This window comes from Ailuropoda melanoleuca, chromosome 2, assembly GCF_002007445.2.
Source record: "Ailuropoda melanoleuca isolate Jingjing chromosome 2, ASM200744v2, whole genome shotgun sequence".
In the NCBI taxonomy this organism is placed as follows: Eukaryota; Metazoa; Chordata; class Mammalia; order Carnivora; family Ursidae; genus Ailuropoda; species Ailuropoda melanoleuca.
In genome coordinates, this window is record NC_048219.1 from 128,882,996 (window position 1) to 128,900,197 (window position 17,202).

Consider the following 17,202-nt stretch of genomic DNA (forward strand, 5'->3'; position numbering starts at 1 on the left):
ACTAACTGGTCTCCATATTTAAGTAAGCTGATTCTTTATAATAAATATATTACATTTATATGTATCTATAGTATTGCTTCTGTTTTTCTGGAGAACCCAGACTCCTACAGTATCTGACAATTTCTGCCTCTCTCTTGCGTCCTCTTCCCAAAATCCCTACTGATCAGATACCGAACCTCTTGAATTTCCCTTCCTTTCTTCCCTTTCCTTTTTTGTTCTATGTTTGAGAGATTCTTCAACTTTATCTTTCAACCCGCTCTATTGAATTTTTAATTTAAATCGACATATTTTTAATTTCTAAAGCTCTTTCTTGTTCTTTAATTATTCCATTGTCTTAGCACACTATTTTTATCCCGAGAATGCAATAGCATCACTCATCTTTTAGAGGGTATTAATAGTTTGTTTGAAGTTTTTGTAGAGGCCGCTTTCAGGCAACCACAGGCTTGAGCTGTGGAAACTTGATCAAGGTAACAGGGCCCACTGCGCTCACTGGGGTGAATGCTAAGAGCCTCACGAAGCAGCCCACCTTGAGATAGCCATAGACCCTAACTGACGACGAGGCACAGTTCCTACGATGACCAAAAAGGGGGGAAATTCTGAACAGCCCCCACACTCCCTCACTCCACCCTATAACTAGAGCCCCTCACCACCGCCCATCACAGCCGCTGCTTTGCTGCGCTGCCCGCTGCTCCCTTGCAGTGTATTCCATGAACTTCTATGTCCATTGTTCTGCCTCAGGTGAATTCTTTCACGGCCTGTGCCACCGGCCTCCACCCAACATGGACACCCCAGTTTTCTTCTGCTCCTCGCACGGCCTTTGATTCTCCTGAATTTCCTTTACTTCTGTTGTTTCATTACTTTTTTTTAATGTAAGTTTTCCTCAGAGGTCTTCCAGTTCATATTAAAAGTGAGGTGCCCAAAGCCTGACTGGCAGCTGTGACGACACAGACAGGGCTTGTCCAGTGGGGAGTTCCGTTGTAGGGTCATCAAGTGGAGCTGGATGTTTTACTGAACAACGCTAAAAGCCAATGGGTCTTTTCCTTGGATCTCCTCCAAAGAAGTGTTACCCAGTCTGCAGAGTGAGAGCTGTAGGCTTTGCTGCCAGCCTTCTGGGGATGGAGGAGGGGAGCAGGCCTGGGCGTCAGCATGTGGCATGCAGCTTTTCGCTCAGTCCCACGGCCTTCTGGCCCGTGCCTCCTCCCCACCTTCAGCTGTGCCCGGCATCGTCGCTGCATCCATGTCTCTTTGACATGATCGCTCCATCACCAGACCTCCCATTTCCTTCTTGGGTTGGGAATGTACTCACTGGACTTCAGGGGGTGGGGTAGAACTTCAAGGGGTCTAACTGCTCCTTATGCAAACTCTCAACTTATTTTCCCATGTTTATCTCACATCTTGCCCCTCCCCTTGAAGTTGTCTAACTTCTGGGTCTTTCAGCTGTTCCGGGCTATGAATCAGTTTGCTTTTCCCTGCCCATCCCCTCTGTGGCCACGTAAGCTTCCGTTTTCACTGCTCTAATACTTCGGTTACTACCTAGCCTTCCAGAATGTCGTTGTCTCTAATCTTCTATTTCGGTCTCTGTTCTACTTGCCCTGTATAGTCTCTTTACATCTTCACTGCCATTTTGGTGAAGTTTTAGGAGAAAGCATAAATGAACACAAAACACACATTCTAAAAGATCCATTAAAGTCCTTGGCCTTATGTAAGCAGAGAGAGCAAAGCACCGCTCTCAGTCCTGCCAAGGCGCTGGCTGTGGGCTGGCACGCACAGCCTCCCCCGTCTCCTCTTCACGATTACGCATACATGAAGCATTTGATTCTGTATTTTTGGCTCAGATCTTGGTTTTGTTACTTAACAAAATGTCTTGGAGCTACTTCTGTATTAGTACTTACAGGCATGTCTCATTCTTTTTAATGACTACATAGTATTCAACAGTATGAATTTATCATGATTTATTTAACCATTTCCCCACTCTTTTTGCATTTCATGCACACACACAGACACACAACTATACACGCACACATTTATATTGTCTTACGGGTAAGTAAACTAAGTGCCTAAAATTGCATAAATTGATATTTGATAATAATTGTGTTTATGCAAGGAAGGGATCAAAAGACTATAAAATATCACATACATAGACATCTTCACTACTGACTTATGTCTACTAGTGATGAATAGAACTATCTCCAATGCCTCCAAAATCAGAGATGTTAAGATTCCCCTTTAGTTGAAGATACATCATAAATTAAGGTATAGCATCTTTGAAACTCTGTAAGCCCATAGACATAGATTCATGTAAATGAAAAACTAGGATTCAATTTACAATTTATATTTTTACAGAGCAGGTAATGTATTCTCCACTAATCAGATTTTATGTCAGTCAGAGTCCTGACAGGAAACAGATGGCATTTTCCAGTGGGGAACTGAGGAGAATTTAAGGAAGGGACCATTTTCAGTGGTGTATCAGGGTTCAAGGAAACCAGAATGGGATAGGGAAGCACTTTGGGGCTAGAACAGAGAGAGCCTTTGCCACTCCTGTGCCCGAGGGTCAAGAGACAAGAGAGTTATTGGGCACAGAGAGTAAGTCCAGCTATAAGACGGGCCACCTGCAGGAGCTGTGGCTTTGTGGAGGGACCCAACTGACCTTCAGCAGCCAGAGGAGAAGAGCTGGGGGAAAACATCTGACCTCACTCTTTATCCTGTAGTTTTGCCGAATCTGGCAACCGTAGGTGGGGAAAAGTAGAGAGTCAATCTGGAGGGGCAAATGGAGAATCGTCCTCTTACCTAAGGAGCAGTGCTGTACTGTGCTCATTAGTAGCTGTGTCTGTGGACCTTGGGGCAAAGCCAGTCGCCAAGAACCACAGACAATGTATTTATCCAATCATGATAATGAGTTCATTAAGTCAGCTCTGAAAGTTGCCCACATCTTGGCTTCTAATCCCAATTATATAGAAAAGAGACTACATATTAAAAGAGTCAATAAAAACGAAAAAGCAAACTTTTCATTAAAAGAGTCAATAAAAATGAAAAAGTAAAAACATCCCCTTGTTGTCCCCTCTCATTAGTATTTGGTTTCTTTATTATTCCAGCCTATGGGTCTGCAAATAAGATATGGCATCAGTAGCTGAACGGAATGTCTCTGTCCAGGCGTTAGGAGAAAAATGCCATTATGAATAGAGGCTAAACAGACCAGAGAATGCAAGAGGCATAACTTGAGCAAAGGGTGGGAACCAACCTTACATTTATAATGAATGTTAATTCATGACAGAAACAACATAAAAAGAAGAATATGGATGGGGCTGATAAGAAAGCAGAGTCCTTCACAAATCAATACAATTGAATAGTAGTCTGGTAATTCCTAAGCAAGCAATCTTCTTTATGAATAAAATTGTTTTTAATTTATAAGCAAATAGAAAAAAAATTAAAGACAGAGCATCTGCAGTTATTCTTACTTTAAAATAATAAATCTGAGGGGCACCTGGGTGGCACAGTCAACTGGGTATCTGACTCTGGTTTCAGCTCAGGTTGTGATCTCAAGGTCGTGGATCGAGCCCCCCTTTGGGCACCTCGCTCAGCACAGAGTCTGCTTGGAACTCTCTCCCTTTCTCTCTGCCCCTCCCCACTGCGTGCTCGCGCCCTCTCTCTCTCTCAAAGTAGATATATAAATCTTTTAAAAAATAAAAATAATGACAAATCTGATCAGATGAGGGGAGAAAAAGAGCCCCAAGGAAGCACTAAGATTTTATAGGTTTGGAAACTATTTTTCCCCTTAAAAAGTCTTTTTTAACTTAAAACAGATTCTATTTATTCCATTTCCATAGTTCACTTATTTACTGTCAAAATATGACATTTTTTATAGGTTTAACATGTTATACTTTTTATTATAAAATTTGTTTTTCAAAAAAGTCCTGAGGAAGAAAAATTATTTTAAGGTCTGCCATTCGGCTCAACAGCTGTAAGAGAGTTTGAACTCATTTTTAGGGATGAGCGGCTGCATCCCTTGGTGCCTGGGGAAGTCCAAGATTCTGGTTTCCAAACAATGACCCACATACCATAGCGATCTACCTGGGATAGATCACTTTTTAACACACCCTCTTTATGTGACAATAAAATTTTTTTTAAAGATTTTATTTATTTGAGAGAGAGTGAGTGAGTAAGAAAGAGAGCACAAGCCAGGGGGGACAGGCAGAGGGAGAGGGAAAAGCAGACCCCACCGAGCAGGGAGCCTGATGCAGGGCTAGATCCCAGGACTCAGGGGTCATGACCTGAGCCAAAGGCAGACACTAACCAACTGAGCCACCCAGGCACCCCTCTATGTGACAAAATTATTTTTAGTAATAATCATAAAAAAAGAAGATGACTAGCAAAAAAAAAAGAGTGAAATTTTTTATTATATTATTTATTATATTATTTATTTTTTTATTTCTGTTTTTAAAAAAGATTTTATTCATTTATAAAATAAAATAAAATAAAATAAAATAAAATAAAATAAGTAAGTCACCAGGATATANAAATAAATAAATAAATAAATAAAATAAAATAAAATAAAATAAAATAAGTAAGTCACCAGGATATAATGTACAGCAAGGGAATATAGTCAATAATATTGTAATAGTTTCGTATGGTGACAGATGGTATCTTATCATGGGGATCATTTCATAATGTAAATATCGAATCACTATGATGTACACCTGAAACTAATAGGTTACAGTATGTCAATTACACTTCAATAAATAAGTAAATGTTGGGATGTTAGGCATGTTAGTCTCAGTTACCTTACCTGTAAAATAGTAATATTAATATTCATCTAATGATAATGTACGTAAAGACCTTAGCATATTGCCTAGCGCTGGGAAAGCACTATTGAATAACATTACTTATTTTTATTTAGTTTTTATTTTGGGAATTCATTCTGTAAGGAAATTTAGAATAAGCAGAGGAAATTACTGGATGTTTCTCATGAAAAATTGCATTTCTGAGAACACACCCTTTGCTTTATCTGATTCAAGCTTTTCACTGAGCTATTTTATAACTCAATTTGTAGATATGTGATAGCAATGCAGAAAAACTATCTAGTGTCATGCAAATAAATTCTATGGTGGAATTGTGGTGGTGGTTTAAATTGACTTTCCCCACACCCCTGAACCACCCCCCACCAGTGGAAAATGCCAGTTTTGTGTCCCCATGTAACATTTCTTGACTCCATATAAAATGGTGGTTCTTTTGATTTTTCCTTTGAACCAGTTACACTGTATTTTCAGTTTTCTCACTGAATAATGAATTAAGTAAAATCTTTAACATGGGTTCATTTTATATCTGTTCGAGAGTCATGATTTTACCATTTTAGAAATCTATTCTTTAACAGTTTTACAGCTGGAAAATGCTGAAAGACAATGTGAAATTGTAATAAAATTAATCTGCTCAGCATCTTTTATACTAAGTCATTTTGGCTATTCTTAATTATCTGGAATTTTAGTGTCTTATAAATAGATTGTCCTGATAACCAAATAAACTTTTTGTTCACCTTATTAATAATGCTTTGAACAGAGGAGGTCCTTAATAAATATTTGCTAAGTGCATCAATAGAATTGGTATTTCATGTGAGATCCCTCAATCAGGTGGAAAGATAGCCCTTAACTTTTGTATACCTTTCCCCCACAACTACGCCCCAAGAAATCATCCTTTGCATTGTTTTCTCTTTAGAGTTTCCAAAAAAAAAAAAAGAAAAGAAAACTTTCCTTTTTATGGTCACCATCAAAACCACTGACATCCCCAGCAGAGGTGAGGAGACCCTGTAGGCACTCACCTTAAAGTGGGAATACTTGGAAGGTCTGAAGGGAAACTGAATGCTTAGAAAGAATCAAAATAAAATTTCAAGTGAGGGGGGGAAAAAGGAGAAATGAAAAAATAGTTCTAATTGGATAAAAGTAAAAGATTTTTCAAAAAGCAGCTGGGTGGGTCTAAGAAAGGATTTACCTGCCCGCCCACCACGAAGCGGCCGCAGAGCCCTTGCTGATTTCATGTACTCCTTAGTGAGGACAGAATGATTATGCCTTGGCTCAGTTTTAAAACAGGAAGAATGAAGGTTTTAAATCACTGTTTTATTGAAGGAAAAAACGTAGTCTGCACCAGAGGATTCAAAAAACCCAGGAAGTGAAGTGTAGCCAACTGCTGCCTGGGGGCATAGGGGGGCCAGGTCTGTGCCTGGATCCAGACCAAATCTGTTTCAAGTTGATTTGATTGAGAATTTCACTTTGAAAAGAGTACTTCACAGGACCTTTGGGAGCTGTCAAATGCTGCCCCCGGGCAGAAGATTAACTGCTCTGGGGACCAGCAGGGAGAAGCCTAGTAAATCAGAGGCCCCTTGTTTGTGGGTCTGTGGGCTTACAGGTGGCAATGTAACGGGCTGTGCCTCTCTGCGGGCGCCTGTGGGACTTCACAGTTTATGGGTCAGAACTAACCGTGTGCGTGGAAAGGAGTGTTTGAATCCATTTTCCAAACTGCGGATTGAAAAATGGGCCTGAATGAGCCTGCAAATGAAAAGTTTTCTTGAATTATCTGTCTTCTGGAAGGATCCCCAGGAAGCTGGTAGTAGTGGTGGCTTCTGGGGAGGGGAACAGCCCTTTTGTGTCTTATTGAAGGGGGGCGGTCAAGTGTAGCAGTTAAGAGCATGACACTGGAAGCTTTGGTCTGTCCTTTCGTAGGGCGGGTTTTCAACCTGCAGTGGTCTCAGTTGTGAAATGGGGATTATAATGAGGATTAAACGAGTTAATTCTATGGAAAGTGGAATAATGAACATGGTACTATATTCAACTATTGGCTTTTATCATTACATGTATTTTCATGTATTACTGAAAATAATGTTATGTTTTTATAAAGCATTAGAAATATTTCTATAAAGCAAATAATTGTCTTATAATCTCTCAGTTTTCTGGGACTTTCTTTTTATAAATAACGTATTCTTACAGTTAGACACAACTCTAATGCTCCTTCTTCCCTCTGTCTCCCTTCTTTGCATTTCTCTTCCATGATTCTGCTCTGCCAGCCCAGGGCTCCCTTTAAATCTGGGGTGGCCGGGAAGTGTGAGGGGTCTTTTCTATCAGTTAGCCGCCCCGCCACCCCCCCCAGCCTGGTTCTCCAGATAGCACCTGACTGCTCCCCAGAGAGTTTACCAATAGTAGAGGAAATGAAATAATATTTACTATCCCTCAGGCAATACCCTGCATTGCAGGCACTCGCAAAAGAGAGGAAGGTGCTGTCTTCCTCCATTTTATTGTGCAATTAGTAAAGGCAAGGGAATGCCTTCTCAAATGTATGCCCAAGGGCATGGATGTTAAATAGAACCACTACCCTCCTTTCTTCATTAAAAAAAATTTTCAAATATACAAAGAGGTAGAGAGAATAGCATAATGAGCCCCCATATATCAAACACCTAGATTTAAGAGTTACCTTTGCTATATTTGCTCCTTGTTTTTGTTTTTTTAGTATTTTTTAAAGATTTTATTTATTTATTTATTTATTTGAGAGAGAACGAAAGAGAGGGCGCATGCAAGCGGGGGGTGAGGGGAACAGAGGGAGAGGGAGAAGCAGGCTGCCCACTGAGCAGAGAGACCAATGTGGGGCTCCATCCCAGGACCCTGAGATCATGACGCGAGCCCAAAGGCAGATGCTTAACCAACTGAGCCACCCAGGTGCCCCTGCTTCTTGTTTTAAACAGAATTATAGAGCATGACTCTTTTCCCTTCTTTTCTTTTTTTAAAAACAGCTTTATTTAGGTATACTTCACATAGCATGCAATTCACCCATTTAAAGAGCACAATTTAATGTTTTTTAGTATATTTACGGATATGTCCAACCATTACCACAATCAATCCGAAAACATCGTCATCGCCCTAAAAAGAAACTTAAAATCCTCTAGCTGTTAACACCACTTCCCACCACATCCCTAGCCCTAGTCAACTGCTAATCTACTTTCTGTCTCTATTATACATTTTGTCTGCCCTAGGTGTTTCATATAAGTAGAATCATAACAAATGGCCTTTTGTTACTGGCTACTTTCATTTAACATAATATTTTCAAGGTTTACCCCTGTTGTGGCATGAGTCAATACTTTACGGCTGAATAATATCCCATTGTTTAGATATACCATATTTTATTTATCTATTCATCAGTTGATGCATATTTGGGTTTTTTTCTACTTTGGGACTACTATGAATAAGGCTACTATGAACATTGGTCTAGAAGTAACATGACATTTTACCCCTAATTTTTTTATATTCATCTCAAAGAGATAAGGACATTTCCCTACATAACCACAGTAGCATCCGAATTAGCAATCATCTAATAATCAATTAAAATATAAGTTTCTTCGATTTCCTCAAAATCTTTTATTTGTTCAAATCAGGATCCAGTCAGTACAGCACTTTAATATATTAACATTTGGTTGTTATGTCTCTCGAATATCTTTTAATAGAAGAATGCCATCCCAACTGCCTTTTTTCCTGACCTTGCCCTGATGAACAGTCACATCCTCCTTTAAATCACCTTCTGGTTGGGGGACCTGGGTGGCTCAGTTAGTTAGGCATCTGATTCTTGATTTCAGCTCAGGATGGAGCCCATGGGATCAAGCCTAGAGTCAGCCTTGGTGCTCAGTGGGGAGTCTGCTTCAGGATTCTCCCTCTCCCTCTCCCCTCCCCCCATGCTCACGCATGCTCTTTCTCTCTCTTAAATAAGTTAATCAATCGTTAAAAAAAAAAATCACCTCTGGCAGCCTATGAGAAAAAAGTAGATGGGGCTTCCAATAGCCTCAATTCTAGTTAGGTTCATTCATTGTTTTTGTAGTGAGTTTGAACCTCAGTCCACAAAATAATTGTCACTTTTTTTTCTATGTAGAACTTCCTTTGAGCTGTGCCCTATTCTACTAAATGGTGGAAACTTAATCATTAAAAGAGTGGACTTTCACCTTTCCCCAGGGGTGGTGTCCAAGTTCCTGGGGGTTTACAGAGTGTAGACGCATGCGGAGGGGGAGTCTTGGGTCCCTGGATTGCCATCTCTCCACCGCATCCACTGAGACATCCAGATGGCCCTCTGTCCACTCAGCGCTAGATCTGGTCAGCCTGGAACATGGTGTCCTTAGTCACCTGGCTCTTTGGGCCTTGTCAATGTATCCTTGAGCATGTAAGAAGTATTCTATGGCTCCAATTTTCAGCGGGCAAATTAGGCACTCCATGGGGCCATTTTACGTCTGCTTGTCCAGACCTGTGCAGTGTCATATGGCCTCCAGCTACAGGTGGCTGCCGAACACGAAAATGAAATATAGCTACTCCAAGATGTGCTATGACTGTAAAATACACACTAAATTTCAAAGACTTCGTACAGAGAATACAAAATATCTCATGCATGATTTCTATATTGATTACATTTGGAAATAATATTTGAATATATTGGGTTAGATTAAATATTTTATTACAACTCATTTCTTTTTACTTTCTTTAATGTGGCTACTGACTAGAACACTGAAAATTCCATATGTGGCTCCAATTAGGTTTCTGTTGGACAGCATACTGGTCTAGACTCTCCACACGGCCATTTCTTCCTTACTTGTCTACAGCTACACGGAAGCAGGGAGAGTTCTGGTATTTTATTAACTGGGCAAGCTCTATTCTGGAATGGGATTCAGCAGAGTGTGATTCACCAGGCATACACCAGGCCCCCTTCCTGGGAGGGAACTCACACCAATATCTCACTTGTTTTCTTTTTCCTCAATTTTCCTTTCTCTTCCCAATTCGACCATAATTAGTCAAGGGTAATACAGCCCTTCAGCCAGGCTTCTAAATGTGTTGTGTATACCCCACCTGAGCTTTTGCAAGTCAAAAGCCAATCATTTGACCCTGGTTCTACTGTGTTACTCTTACCCCGAGGCTGTCTGTGCACAGAACACCCAGCTGCTGCCAGGACGGGGGAACTATTACAAAGGAACAGGAAATACTAAGCATGAAAACTGCTTAGTTACTGTACCAAACATCGCCCATTACCTGTCGTTCCAGAAACGTACTGTGCAATGATTCTGTGTCAAATGCTCTGCGAGAATCTGGGAATACCAAGATGAATGAGACCCAGCTCCTACTCTTAGAAAGAACAGGCCTTGTGGGTGATTGAAGAATGTAAACTCATAGGCGCAGCAGAACGTTAGAGGCACTGAGGCTGAAACACTGCTCAGGACACTGTAGGGCCCAAGGAAAGGGCTAGACTGGCCAATTCTGCTGCAGGGCGGAGGCAGAGCAACCGGAAATGCAGATCAAAGCACTATGGAAACTAAACACTTTATTATGGACTGTTCTAGTGTCTCAGGAAAAATCTCTTTCTGGGCCTTGGTTCCAACTAAAAATAACCGGACGATTCTGAGCCGTTCTCTTTCCCTCAGAGCACTGCTGCAAAGGGGATACGTTCATCAAATATACCAAACTGTTAGCATGGTTGGGCATTGGTGGTGGGATTATGGGTGACTATTCTTCTGTTCTTAATATTCTGAATTACCCAATTTTATATAATTACCAAGTATTACTTTAATAGTCCGTAAAAAAAAAAGAGAACAATTTTATTTTAAATTTTTTCTTTGCTGCCAAACGTCTTGAACTAGTGGTCTATACTGGCTCCCTCTACTTCCTCCCCATCCTCTGAATCCAACCATTGTAATCTGGCTTCCACCCCCTCACCCAAAGGTCTCCAACGTCCTCCCGGTTGCCAAGGCCAATGACCTCTTTTCAACCTTTGTCCAACTTGACTTCTCCACATCATTAACACAGCTCCTTAAACTTTCTGAAAAATCTTTAAGTTATAGTGGTAATGTACCCATACTACAGAAAATAAAAAACAAAAACAAAACCCCAGCATCTACGATTGCCACCACCATAATACAACCATGGCCATTTTGGTGTATTTCCTCCTAATCTTTTTACTTTAGCTTATTTTTACATCATTATGGCATAAATGTATACCCAATTTTGAATTTACCACCTCCTGGAAACTCTTCTTATTTCCACAAAACAATTCTTTCCTGGGTTTTCCACAAGTCACCCATCTCTCAAGTTTATACACTAATGCACTAATGTGCATAAAATTTCCTAAAGTGTTTGTTAAAATGCAGATCACTGGACTCCACTCTACCTGCTCATTCATATTCTATTTCATTAGGATTGACTTGGCCCCAAGAACCTACATTTTCAGCTTTCTGTAGCATGTGGTCCAAAGACCATATCGAAAGACACAGCACTGGACACACATCTTCACAGCAAACAGCTAACCAAGCAACCCCGAAACCAAACAACCTTGCAAACCCAAACCACTGTTTCCTAATCATCAAATTCTCTAGGGCTAGGATCTGAGCATCTGTATATTTTTTACACCCTCCTTGTGATTCTGATGAATCAACCATACTATTCAGTTTGCATTTCCCTGAACACATAGCTCACTTTCAAGTCTCAGAGCCTTTGGCTGTTCCCTTGGCCTGGATTTAATTCCTCGTCACATTGGCCCTTGAGCCTAGCTCAAAGGGGATCTCTCCTATGAAACTGCACCGAGGCCCCTCTTCCAATTCCTCCATTTCCTTTCCCACTCACAAATTAAACTTAGTCATTTAATATCTATGTCTTTAGGGTGGGCAATGAGCTATCTGGATGTATGAGTTCCCATTTCTGAGGAATAAATTACTCCAAGACTTAACAGCTTGAAAGGACAATAAACATTTATGACCTCACGGATCTCACAGCATCTGAGTTTAAGAATTCAGAAGCAGCTTCTCTGGGTTGTCTCTCACAAAGTGTGATCAAGGTGTAGGCCATGGCTGCAGTCATGTGAAGGCTTGACTGGGGCTAGAAAATCCCCTTTCAGATGGCACGCTCAAGTGGCTCCCGAGTTGGAACTGTCTGTTGGCAGAAGGCCTCAGTTCCCCTCCCCAGGTATCTCCTCAGGGGGTGGCCATGCACGTCCTCACAACATGATGGTTGACTTCCTTCAGAGCAGGTAATCCAAGAGAGAGCAAGGTGAAGCCTGCAAAATCTTTTATGACTTAGCCTTGAAGGTCACATACCATCACGTCTGCAGGATTCTATTAGTCACACAGGCTAGCCATGACATAGTGTGGAAGATTATGCAAGGATATAAATACCAGGAGGTGAAAATCATTTGGGTTCATCTTTGAGGCTGACTACCACAGTGAATATCTATTCTTTTTCTCTGTCCATCACCCCTTTCTCATGCATTTCATGTTGTACAACTGGAGTTGAACCTTGCTCATCTGAAGGGGAAGCAGGTAACCTAAGCATGGCTGATTTGATTATTCTATTCTCCTGGCCAGAGTGATCAATCAAGTGGGCATGCCATCAACTGAAGCCAGTCAGAATCTTCCTTGATTTTTGCTAGATGGATTCTGAGGGAGAGAGGGTCTCTATTCTTCTGCTATTTTGATCCCTAAGAATGACTTAAGCTGAAGCTTCTTATAGCCATTGGTTCAGGTTATATTGGAGAAGGCTATCTTTAGTAAGGGAAAATGAGGCCAGCACACAAAGAGAGACAAAGATGAGCAGAGATGAAAAGAGAAAAGGGAGTCCTGATGAAATAATTTGAACTCCCTTGATCCATCTATGCCTGAAATTTATGCTCAGACTTTCCAGTTATGTGAATCAACACATTTCATTTTTTATTCAAGCTACTTTAAGTTGGATTCCTTCTACCGACAAGCAAAACAACTCCCAACAAACCAGCAGGATCCATTATCTTATTTCTCTTGAGTTTCCAGCGTTGGGTTCAATTTCTGGTCTCAATTCAAATTTGATGAATGAATAAATAAATAATTATATTTTTATATAAAATCAATCTGATATATGCAAATATTGGGGATTTTGAAAAAAAGAATTTGCAACTTACCAAGTAACAGTTATAAGAACACTAAGAGTCCTAGAACCTTGAAATTTTTGTGGATCTGGCAGCCCCCAGAGCCATGATGTTAGTCTGCTGAGCTCATGGTTAGTTTCCTATAGTTCTGTGATGTGGCTGAGTGAGTGGTTTGTCAGGATCCTGAGTATACACAGGACTAGAATGAAAAAAGAGGGTAAGAGGAGATGCACACCATATTCCCTCCATGACAGGAAATGGAGAAAGGCCCTGAGCGGACCTCCGAACACTCAACTTCTGTGAGATGTGGGTAAAATTATGTTGCAGGAATTAAAGCAAGTAAATGGTAAAGGACATCCATAGAATGCCGGCTGTGGGCTGGTGGTTTCTGTCCCCTCCTGAAGAACAATGTCCAGGGAGGAACTTGCAAAAGCAAGGCACAAGATCAGATTTATAACTGCAGGTAAAGAGTTCACCAGATAACTGTGCCAGTGATCAGATTATCCAACTCTTGGGCGCCTGGGTGGCTCAGTCAGTTAAACGTCTGCCTTCGGCTCAGGTCATGATCCCAGGGTCCTGGATCGAGTCCCACTTTGGGCTCCCTGTTCAGTGAGGAGTCTGATTCTCCCTCTACCCTTCTCCCCTGCTCGTGATCTCTCTCTCACTGTCTCTCTCTTTCTCAGGAAATAAATAAAATCTTAAAAAAAAATATTATCCAACTCTTGCCCTGGCTGAGGGATTAAAAGGAACAGAGAAGAATACAGCTTCATGCAGGGACGTTTTGCTGTGACTTACGTCAGTAACCTCACACATGTGAACAGTTGATCTAGTGTGGGATGGTCTAGGGAGATAGAAAAGGAAGGAAGTGAAATGTGGAAGAGAGAAAAACAGCTTGTCTGCTGCCTGCCTTTTTCTTCAAAGTCTTCTAATACTCGGCAGCTTTGTTGCGTCTAGGAGAACTGTTATACACATCATCGACCAAGTGACAGGTCTTTATTTTTAATTCATCGCAGAAGCCCTGTTGCCCAAATGCCTGACAGAAAGATCTCTTGTTGGCAAGGGCCTTTTCTCAAGCCAAGGAAAACCACAGAATTCCTTAGTTTTCCCCGTGGGCTCTCACAGCAAGTCCAGTTTTCTTTAACTCTATAAACTCCTGTGGCTCCTGTCACATAGCGATGGCTAGGTTTCAGAAAGGAGACTCTGGTTTCTGACAACGAGAGCAGGGATTCTAGAGTCAGGCTGCCTGGATTCAAATCCCTGCCTGTCTACTTACTCACTCTGTATGATCTAGTACAAGTCATACTTTGTCCCCCTCTTTCCTGGTCAGTAAAATGCAGTCAAGAATATGATATGATAATAGGGGGCACCTGGGTGGCACAGTCGGTTGAGCAGCTGACTCTTGGTTTTGGCTCAGGTTGTGATCTCAGGGTCATGGGATGGAGCCTTGCATCAGGCTCCACGCTCAGCAAGGAGTCTGCTTCAGGATTCTCTCTCCCTCTCTCCTCCCCCCGCTTGCTCACTCTCTCTCTCTCTCTCTCTAAAATAAACAACTCTTTAAAAAAAAGGATATGATAATAGTATTTTTTCACAGAGCTGGGGCAAGTATTAGGGGAATACATGTATATGTTTATGTTTAGAGAGAGTTTAGGACATGTAGTAAGACTTATATAATTGATTTACACTATTATTGTTATGTAGACAAAACACCATTTTTCTCTGTGAATCTTCCTCAAATCTTTGTCATTGTAAGTACATTTTCTTCTTTCTATTTGGCCTTCTTTTTTTTTTTCTTTTTCATTAAATACATCTCATGGTAATTATTTGTGGACCAAAAGTTGGTTCACTGGCTTAAGCATGTTTGGTGGTATACCATTGTCAGTGTCTTGGTGGGGCCTCTGGCCAGTTTGTGTCCATAGAACCTGGGCCTCCTCACCCTCCATAGGGCCACTGGGTGATGAGATCCATGGAAGTTGGTGTCTGACCAAATTCAACGTGCAAAGACTGATTAGCAAACAAGCACAAGAGTCCTTGTATGCTGCCTGAGCTCAAGGCTCCCAACCAGAACCTTGCATGAAACGTTTGCTTGAACCAGATACCGTGCTGTCCTAAAGCAGGATCCAGCCACAGTTCTCATTGACTCGGGTGACAAAACCCTGCATTAAGTGGCAGGCACAGGACTAAACGAACACCCAGGCTGAGAGCACTGTTCTGGCCTCATTCAAAACTTATGTCCCATTCCTTTATTTATTTATTTATTTTGGAGAATGTATTCACTTATTTATTTGTCAGAGAGAGAGCGAGCACAAGCAGGGGGAGTGGCAGACGGAGACAGAGGGAGAACCAGGGTCCCTGCTGAGCAAGGAGCCCCATGCAGGACCCGATCCCAGGACCCTGGGATCATGACCTGAGCCGAAGGTAGACAATTAACTGACTGAGCCACCCAGGCGCCCCTGCCCCATTCCTTTAAAGGTGAGATTCCTGTTCAGTACATGTACCTCAAAAATCATGCATTTCCCTAATAAAGAGTTCTTTCTAGCATCTCTTGTGCTAAAGAATAAATCCTCTAGTGTAGATTCAGAAATGAATTGTTCAAGGAGCTGTAGTAGCCACAGATTCCAAGGCCAAGCTCTGATTAGAGCCCTTCAGGGCTCGCAAACCACCCCCCGGAGTTTGTATTCCCCATTAGAGCACTTGAAAGTATTCATTAACAACTCCTAGGGTGAATATTAAAACTAACTTTTAAAGCACTCACATATATCTTGCTGTCTAAACTGCAGTATTTAAATTACGGCAATAATCACCAAATACCCGTGAAGCCCTCAGACCGTAACTTGACTTTTTTTAGGTGACAGTCTACCTATTAAGTCCGAGTTTTTGAAGACATTCATAGATTCCTCATTAAAGATGAATAACTAAAATAACATCAGCTGATGAAATACTCTCTTTGCAAGAAATCTTCACAGCTCTTGATTTCATAATTGCTGAAAAATGTGTTTTCAGTCACTTGGTGGGTTGTGATTCTACATGTGACTCAGGCATTTCAGAGGTGACACTAGCTAGAGCTCTTTAATACCGGATTATCAGTGGGAAATGGTCCACAAAGAAATAGATTTTTGATGATGCTTAAATATCAATATATTGACATGGAAGATCTTTTAAACTCTTACTGTCTATAGATAACAACTTTGGTTTATGGTAAAAAGCCATGCAGCCAAAACAGTAGAACGGAGTTCAATGCCATGTTTATTTAGGACACACCTCACCCCCTTGCTTTTGGAATTGAGCTAAAAGTAGGTCACAGTAGGCAAAATATTAAAAGAAAATATAGATATTTATTTTTAGTGTCCTTGATTGTACATACGTTTGGCTCTAGTTAATTGCACAGAGGGCAGCAGGGGGCATAGCTTTTCTGCAGGAAAAGAGAGAAGGCAGAAGGCAGGAAAGATTAAGAAGGGCAATTGCCAAGGACAGGGTTTGTCTATTGTGAAGTGGGTGGTATAGGGGCACCTGGCTGACTCAGTCCCTAGAGCATACAACTCTTGATCTTGGGGTTGTGAATTCGAGCCCCGTGTGGGGTGAGGAGATTATTTAAAAAACAAAAATAAAATCTAAAATGCATGGTGCACCACTAAAAACCCAAGCCAAAGTTTTTAGTTTTTGTTTCTCATTATTGTGTTGTTAGGGGAAATGAAGGAACCCTACGATTATGGAGGCATAGCAATTCACTGGGGTGTAAGCATGAAGCTCCCAGCCTCCTCTGGTGGACTCCCCGGGCAGTGGGCTCCTTTTATACCTGACTGATATTCCCACCCAATTCTGTAACTTCCCAGTCCTATTTCTAATGCTCAGTCCCACTCATTTCTCAACTTCAATCTCAAGAACAAAGCAACCCCAAACTTCGATGTCAGTCTAGTGGGAGTGGGGTGGGAGATGTGTCTGCCTTCACACACCCACCTTCTTCTTTCCTAGAGAGGACCACCCGAGGTTTGGGGGATGGAGTGAGAGGCGGGATCTCCTCACTTGACTCCTTTGGGGAGGGGGGCAGGAGGGCAGGAGGGGCTGCGACCAAGGTTGCTGCTGCCTCTCTAATGCTAACAGATTTTCTTCCCCACGATAGCTGCCCATCATCACCCTCCCTGGGTCACATGGCCTGCCACACAGTCTCCTGACACGGGGTCTGGCTCAAGCTCAACCTCCGTTTCTTTCTCTCAGCGCAGGCCTCGCCCTACCCAAGGGGCCCTCTTGTACAACATGCTCTTGGAGGTGGTACTGGCAAGGAGGCTCAGGCTCAGTTATACTTTGTCTACT